The 7961-nt window shown below is 50.3% G+C and overlaps 1 protein-coding gene across 1 annotated transcript in view; it reads right to left on the bottom strand.

The window, feature by feature from the left end:
- MGAT5 (mannosyl (alpha-1,6-)-glycoprotein beta-1,6-N-acetyl-glucosaminyltransferase) overlaps nucleotides 1-2349 on the bottom strand; it is a 118804-nt gene extending 116455 nt beyond the window's left edge. Inside the window, exon 1 of the mRNA XM_018563039.1 lies at nucleotides 2202-2349. The gene's annotated coding sequence lies outside the window, so the exon portion shown is untranslated. The remainder of the gene's footprint in view (nucleotides 1-2201) is intronic.
- Between the last annotated feature and the right edge of the window lie 5612 nt (nucleotides 2350-7961).

Here is a 7961-nt window from a genome sequence, read left to right on the forward strand (position 1 = left end):
GCTGGAGGGGAGGGGCGCGGGAGCCAAGACGGGGGGGGGGGGGGGGGGGGTTAGTCTTGGGGATGAGCCATATCATCATGCTCATCGGTCACCACAAGACGCTGTGAGTTCCTTCTATACAGGAGGGACCCCTGCAGCACCTGCTACATGGAATCTGCAGGCCTGGACGCAGCCGTGTCAGAGGGCACGGGCTAAGTAATGATTGACAGATGGACATCCAGGCTGGTCAGCTGGATAAGTGGCGTTGGTTGCTGGTACAAGAGGTGAAGCGGAGGAGAGCGGATCATGACCATCATGTAAACAATAGCCCTGCCGGACGCAAAAGTAGACGGGCTGGCCTGGGGAGGCTACGCTGTTCAGCTGGCATAGCGAACCCCACATGGCCACTCGAAGGTAAGATGGTCAAACAAGAGCCTGCAAGCTCGGTGTAATTGCTATTCGATGCGTGGGAGTGATGGGGTCTACGGGGATTTATCAGAAGAGGGGTCGGTGGTGTGGATATGAGAAGGGAGCCATCTGTTGGGGTCATTTTAGGTTATTAGGGGTGACCCAATTAAAAAGTTAAGGGTCCATGTAATCCTGGGGGTCACTGATGAAAGCGGTCACTGTGGCAGGTCGGGGTAGTCAAAGGTCACTGATGAACAGTCACTGTGGCAGGTCGGGGTGGTCAGGGTTCCCTGATGAAAGCGGTCACTGTGGCAGGTCGGGGTGGTCAGGGTTCCCTGATGAAAGCGGTCACTGTGGCAGGTCGGGGTGGTCAGGGTTCCCTGATGAAAGCGGTCACTGTGGCAGGTCGGGGTGGTCAAAGGTCACTGATGAAAGCGGTCACTGTGGCAAGTCAGGGGTCACTGATGAAAGTGGTCACTGTGGCAGGTCAGGGTGGCCAGCTTCTTGCTTGAGGTAGCAACAACTATACCCAGGGCTCATGATGTGCAATGTATACTGTGGGAACACCAGCCTGGGTCATGATGGGTACATGCTTCCCATAGGAAGAGCCGGCAAGTAATGGAAAATGGGGCTTTGGCAGCATAAGAGTTCATAAACCCAAGGAGCCATAGTGAAGATGCCACGCCATGACCTGCCATGTTGAAAATACAGTAGACCCTCCTAAAAAGGCACAGTGAGAGGACTGGTCCTGACAGCAAGCGTGCCTAGAGGGTGATAGGAGGAATGACCAGTCAGACAAGGATCGGTGCACCCATACTTGCAGAATACAACCAGCGTGTGCCCGAGGGTGGGGACCACGTTTGCTGAATGGTACCCAATTTAGAAGGGAAAGCTCATTAGCTAAGGATATTAAAAAAAATGTAGACTGAAATGCCAACTTGTCTACAGGGCATGGCCCAATGTCAGGTGAAGGACCAGTGTGCCAAGGATAGGAGATGACTGGGCAATGGCTGGCAGCTATCACCGTGCTCTGGTGGAAACAATGGCATCTGTACCAGCTAAGGGTCATCATGCCAGTAGGGTATGAGCATAGATACATGTGTCAGGGAATGGCATTATCATAAGAGGTGGGAGTTCCTGGCAGATGTCAGTAGGCTCAGAGGGTGACAGGCGTACCAGTTCCAGTGCCCAGAGGGCGACACTGGAGTATGCCACATCCAAGCAAAGTGCCTACAGATAAAAGACAGATGTGCCAGTGGTGGTGCCATGTGCCCAGGGGGACGAGGGCAGATGTGCCAGGGGGGAAAAGGAGGGCAGATGTGCCAGTAGTGGTGGTGCCATGTGCCCGGGGGATGAGGAGGGCAGATGTGCCAGTGGTGGTGCCATGTGCCCAGAGGGGATAAGGAGGGCAGATGTGCAAGTGGTGTGTCAGGAGGGCAGATGTACCAGTGATGGTGCCCTGTACTCAGAAGAGATGAGGGCAGACGTGCCAGTGCTGCTGTGTGCCCAGGCAACGAGGAGGGCAGTTGCACCAGTAGTGGTGCTGTGTGCTTAGGAGTGCAGATGCACCCAGAGAATGATGGGAGATGCCAGCCCCTTGTAGTAGTGTGGCCAGCACATGAGGATGCCACATAGATGCACCAGTGACGGACCAGTGGGTGACGAGGGCTGTGTGCCCAGGGGGTGACAAAGGCTGTGTGCCCAGGGGGGTGACTATGGCAGGCCCAGTCAGCGGACATTGCGCCCAGGCGGTGATGACAGGAGATGTCCTCCCTCCTCCAGTGCAGCGAAGGTACAGAGGGCACAGGGCTCACCTGCTGCTGGCTGCTCTGCAGCGTCTCAGCCTCCCGGTGACGGCCCTTCCGCTCTCCGGCATGCTCTCATTGAGCGTCCCGCTAGTCTCCCCCATGCTCCATCGACACCCGAACTGTGTAACCCGCTCCTCACCGACACAGCCAAGCGACTAACAGCCCCACTGACACCCCGCACAGCGCAGCGCGAGGGAGGGCGGGGCCAGCGCGCCTCACACCAGAGCGGACACTACCAAGCCGACACAAGAGGGGAGAATAGTGGCGCAGAGCGCCCTTCCTGCAGCGGGGAAAGGAAGCATTATGTGAAATCAGCCCCCTGTTCCCTGCAGACACGTGGTAGGCGCTGAGAGTCAGACTGACAAGGAGACTGACCGCTAAAAAAAAGGAGCCCGAGGGGCCGCGACCAATCAGGGAGATGTGGGTGGGATCACGTTCTATTTGTAGTGTGTCTTTGTGATAACGCGCTCAGTCAGTGTCAGTGTGTGAAGGACAGATGTGTTGCATTTTCTAATAAGTGAACTGACTGAGAGTGTATCCTTCCCCTTGTGTGAGGAAGATGGATATACAGCCGGTCAATGAGCTGCTAATGACTAATTATACATATAACGGTCTTAAAGCCAGCCATTAAGTGTCAGAATTAAAAATAAGCATTTCTGGAAAACAAACAAGTGAATACCATGACAACGCCGCAACATTCCTGAGAAACAAAGGGGCACCGACACTTCCCAGGGTGTCGACCCCTTTGCAATCTGTGATTTCTCCCTTTGACCTCCACTCATTACGGGACTCAGTAGTGACAGAACGTCGGAGGAAGAATCCACTGTATCCCAGGGGGACACCTCCAGTAGCACGGCTTTCCTTTCAGACGGAATTCTGCAGCCACGGATTTCCCATGAACGAAGCGGTAAAGGCATTTGCTTCTTTCTTTTCCAGGTTCTCCTATTTTGCAATGTGATACTTACCCAGATAGCAAGAAATTGAGCTGCAAGTTTGAAAATGACTTGCTAAACTATTGCAGACTTGCCAAGCTTCACAATTTTGTTGCACAATTACAGCAAGTCTGCATTGCAAGTCTCCAGACCAGCGAGCTTGCAGAGCTCTTGCTAAGACCTGCAGGACTCTTGCTGTAGACTTGCCAAGCAAATTTGCTACAAATTCAAAAAGTGTCAACTAGAACGTGTGCTGCGAGTGTTCTGCAAGTCTACAACTTGCCAGGAATGTGTGCGGCAAGTTAACAAGAATTACAATTTAACCCTATCACAAGTTTGTGGCAAGTTATCCTTGCTATCTGGGTAAAGGATAAGCACAACCAATATTAACACTTCTGCCATTTTCATTTCCTCCACTTTCTTTATTTACTTATTGATTTGCTGCTGGGAGAGATTTTCCTTCACTTCCTTTGTAACAGGAAGTTAGAGGAAATCTCCCAAGTGAGGATTTTGTCCCTTTCCTGTTTCAGTCTGTCATTTCTCCGGCTTCTGTAGCCAAGGAATAAGGGAAGAAAATGCCACGCTTCACCAGCTTCTGTGGGGTCCATAGAGGACAATATGAGTCTAATAGACCCCTGATGTCTCCATAAAGAGGACCGGTCACTTCCTCCGTGCTATCACATAGGGGTCCCCGTTTATGATACATTGCCTTTTTTTATTTCAAATACCTATCACCTTTTTCATCCTTATTTGCATCTCAGTTCTTCTGATCCACTTCCTGTCTACACGCGCTCCAGTGATGGCTGCGTAGCATTTCCCAGGGAGGTTTTCCTGGTGATAACGTGGACCATGCCTGCGTAATGTTTGCCGAAAAGGCCACTTGTAGTTTCCATCGGACCCCCATGTGACAGCGTGACAACGTGGGAGCTCATTTGGAAGAAAAGGATGGAGTGCTTTCACCCTATAACAGGAAGTGCCTTAATAAGGACCTTTGTAGCAGGATCACCAAGGATTATTGTAATGAAAGCTGCAGATTCAAAAATATTGAAGTGAAGACCCCCCCACACTCCCAAAAACGCGTTGGGTTTCTTTTTTTCCTGTTGATCTTTTAATAATAAAAACACTGTTCTGGACTCCATTATTGTTGTGGTGCCCCTACTGCCTTTGACTTTGTTCAGGACCTCCCCCTTGCTTTGTGATTGCACTTGATTGGAACACGGCATTGCTGTGCCACATGTTCTAGCGCCGACGATCGCACTGCAGGTGGGGGAGGGGGCGTGGTGGTTTATTCAACTCAATGGCCCCGCAGCCACGCCTCCTCCCGTCCCAGAACGCAGAGAGCCGGACAGTATTCGAACCAGTGTAATCCAGCAGCTAACCGTGCTGGAACGCACTGGAGATGGTCTGAACGGGGGACCCTTCGGGTGTCTCCCTTCACTTGCAGGGTCCTATGGAGCCACTCTTTTGTGTGCCAGTAAATTGTGTATTGGGGTTATTCCCTAAGCTGCCGAAGGCAACCGAGTGAATAACTGAGCCAAAGTGAAGTGAGCTGAACACCGTTCGGCTATTCACTTCAGCCCTGTGCGGCTGATTCCAGACATCGGCTGGCTCCGGCTACCTTCGGTTCAGCTGAACATGCTAAGCATATTCGGCTGAATGGAAGTGCCGAACGTGGTCGTCTCAGCCAATCCAACATCTGGATTGGCTGCTGTTCACTCGCTGCTGTTCGCCCCTTTTCTCATAGGGGCTGAACGGCAGTGAGTCAATAGCCAAATGCCGCCGAGCCTCAATAAAAAAAATGTGAAAATACCTGGTCCCCATGGATTGACAAATATTCGGCCCCAAGCACTTCTCGCCGCCTCTGCACTGTATAAAATGCACTATATACAAATGCCGCCGAGCCTCAATAAAAAAAAATGTGAAAATACCTGGTCCCCATGGATTGAAAAATATTCGGCCCCAAAGCACCCCTCGCCGCCTCTGCACTGTATAAAATGCACTATATACAAATGCCGCCGAGCCTCAATAAAAAAAAATGTGAAAATACCTGGTCCCCATGGATTGACAAATATTTGGCACCAAGCACCCCTCGCGGCCTCTGCACTGTATAAAATGCACTATATACAAATGCCGCCGAGCCTCAATAAAAAAAATGTGAAAATACCTGGTCCCCATGGATTGACAAATATTTTGCCCCAAGCACCCCTCACCGCCTCTGCACTGTATAAATTAATTTACTATTCTCGTCTTGAGGGACGCCCTTTTGTACTTGCATATAGCCCGACTCCTTCTTCCTCTTCTAACACCGGACCCCTCTACCACCTCTCTGCCTCCTCCTCTTTCTGTATGTCCCCCCCCGCCCCATGTTGCACTGTCTGTGATTTGTGGTGCCGGTACCTGAATAATTGACCTGTTGACCGAATGCAACACAAGACACTGCCTAGATACCGAATTCTTCTGGTACCCCACATATATTAGTGCCCCAACGGGTATTATGGAACTGGATCCACGTACTTTCTGCATCACATTCCTAAGAAAGGAAGTAGCTGCAGAGCCTTCTATCTAGTTTGATCCATATATCACACACTGAGATCGTGTATTGTGCTAACATTGAATAAGTATTTACTGCTTTTCATCATTGATTGACGTCCAATTCCTCCCCGCTGGGCGCTGCAGGGAGGAGAGCAAGTGATAGCCGGCCGAGCGCTGCGGGAAAGATACCGCCGTGTGCGAACGGTGTCTCTCCTCCCACACCGCTCAGCCCCCTATCACAGCCCACGCTGTCACAGGAGGCTGAGCTCCCCTCCGTGCACTGCTCACTCAGCCTCCTGTGACAGCGTGTCAGAGAGGAGAGCGAGCACTAGATAATTGAGGACAGAGTATGGTTACTGTGTCCTCAATTATGAATGAATGGGAAGTGTTCTACATCCTCTCCTGTTCATTCATGATTGTGGTTATAGTAAACACACTATGTCCTCATGTTATCAATGAACAGGAACACTCATAGAGATAGAGGACTTTGTGTTCTGTGTTCTCAATCTCTTGTTCTATTTTAAAAGGGAAATATCAGTAAAAAAAAATTCTGCCCCAGGCGCCCATAACTCTGGTAACGCCACTGTCCAGAGGTTGTAACCACTCACTGCCGGAAATTCTATTTCTATGTAGCCTCTACTTTGAAGTGTCCTGTTGTCAAAGTTGCCGTCTAGGCACCGAGTGCTGTACTGTATTGTTTCTTGTGATGAAACCAATAAAAATTTATATAAGGAAAAAAATGTGAAAAAAAACAGCGTGGGGTCCCCCTCCTGATCCATACCAGACCCTTTAGGTCTGGTAGGAAAGTTAAGAAGGACCCCAAGTTAAGGGAACCCCCCCCAAGTCATACCGGGCCCTCACTTTAGGTCTGGTAGGAATTTTAGGGAGGAACTCCACCCCCCAAAAATGCAGGGGGAACGTGGGGGTCCCCCCTAAAATTCAAAACCAGACCCTTAATCTGAGCACAGGCCTGGCAGGGCAGGAAAGGGGAAGGGACGAGCGAGCCACATACCCTTGGCACTGGGAGGGTGCTTTTCAAGGGTCCCCCTGGAAAAACACCTTGTCCCAATGGGGAGAAGGGCCTCTCCATCGCAGGCCCTGGGGCGTTGGTTGTCTGCAGGCAGGGGGGCTTATTTGCATCGGGGTACCCCTTAAATTAAGGGGCAACCAGATGCGCCCCCCCCCTTGTGGATGAGTAAGGGGTACTTGTTCCACTACCCATTCACTAAAGGGTTAAAGTAAAAAGTAAATAAACAGACCACACTTTAAAAAAATCCTTTAATTAAAAAAACAAAAAACGTTTTTGACAATTTTAAAATTCGCAAAAATTGATCCACAGGCGTAATCCAAAAGTCAATCACGACATCCAGCGTTGTCCACGACGACTCCTCGTCGAAATAGAAAAGAAAAACGACGGCCGCCTGCCCCCCGACGAATTGCCGCCGCAAAATAAAAGTCTGACAGATGCCGGCAAAATGTAAACAATTGGATGGAGCTAGTGGTGACATCACGACTGACACCGCCCATTTATTTTCATTTTGCCGACACTTGCAATAGCGATTTGACAAATGGCAGCAAAATGTCAACAGATAGGCGGAGCCAGCGGTGATGTCACCACTAGCTCCGCCTGTTTATATTTTGCCGGCATATGTCAGATCGTTCATTCTGTGTCGGCTGCGGGCGGCAGGTTTTTTAAAAATTTAGACGAGCCGGTGTCGGCGTTGATAACGACTTTTAGGGGGAAAACCCCACACACTTTTTTCTTTTTTTATTAACTCCAGGGGATGTTTGGGGGTCCCTCCTAACATTCCTACCAGACCTAAAGGGTCTCGTATGGATCTGGTGGAAGACCCCGCGCCATTTTTTCTTTTTTGTTTGTTTACATTAGCAGGGAGAATGGTCTGCTACGGCTGTGTGTTCAGCTCAGACAAGCCGAAGCATATGCGTTCGGCTCGGCTGAGCAGTTCGGCCGCTGTACGGGCTATTGTGAATATGCCATACAGCAGCCTTTCGTTTCGACCGAAGGGCCCCTGCAGCCAAAGCGAGCCGAAGGATCAGCCGAAGCCACGGCTATATCCTTTGGCTCCTTAGTAAATAACCCTCTAATGATGTCATTCTGTTTAGCTCAGTGTTTGAATTTGAATTGGGCCTTAAAGTAAAACTGAACCCAACATTTTTGGGGGATAGAATATAGGAGGGTTACAACCTCTTTGAGCTGTCTTTTGCAATCTGTGTCCCATCAGTGAGATTCCCCTTCACTTCCTGTGCGATAGCCGCAACAGGACGTGAGAAGAAATTTCTC

This window comes from Nanorana parkeri, unplaced genomic scaffold (genome assembly GCF_000935625.1).
Source record: "Nanorana parkeri isolate BGI_ZX_2015 unplaced genomic scaffold, ASM93562v1 scaffold626, whole genome shotgun sequence".
NCBI classification, from domain to species: domain Eukaryota; kingdom Metazoa; phylum Chordata; class Amphibia; order Anura; family Dicroglossidae; genus Nanorana; species Nanorana parkeri.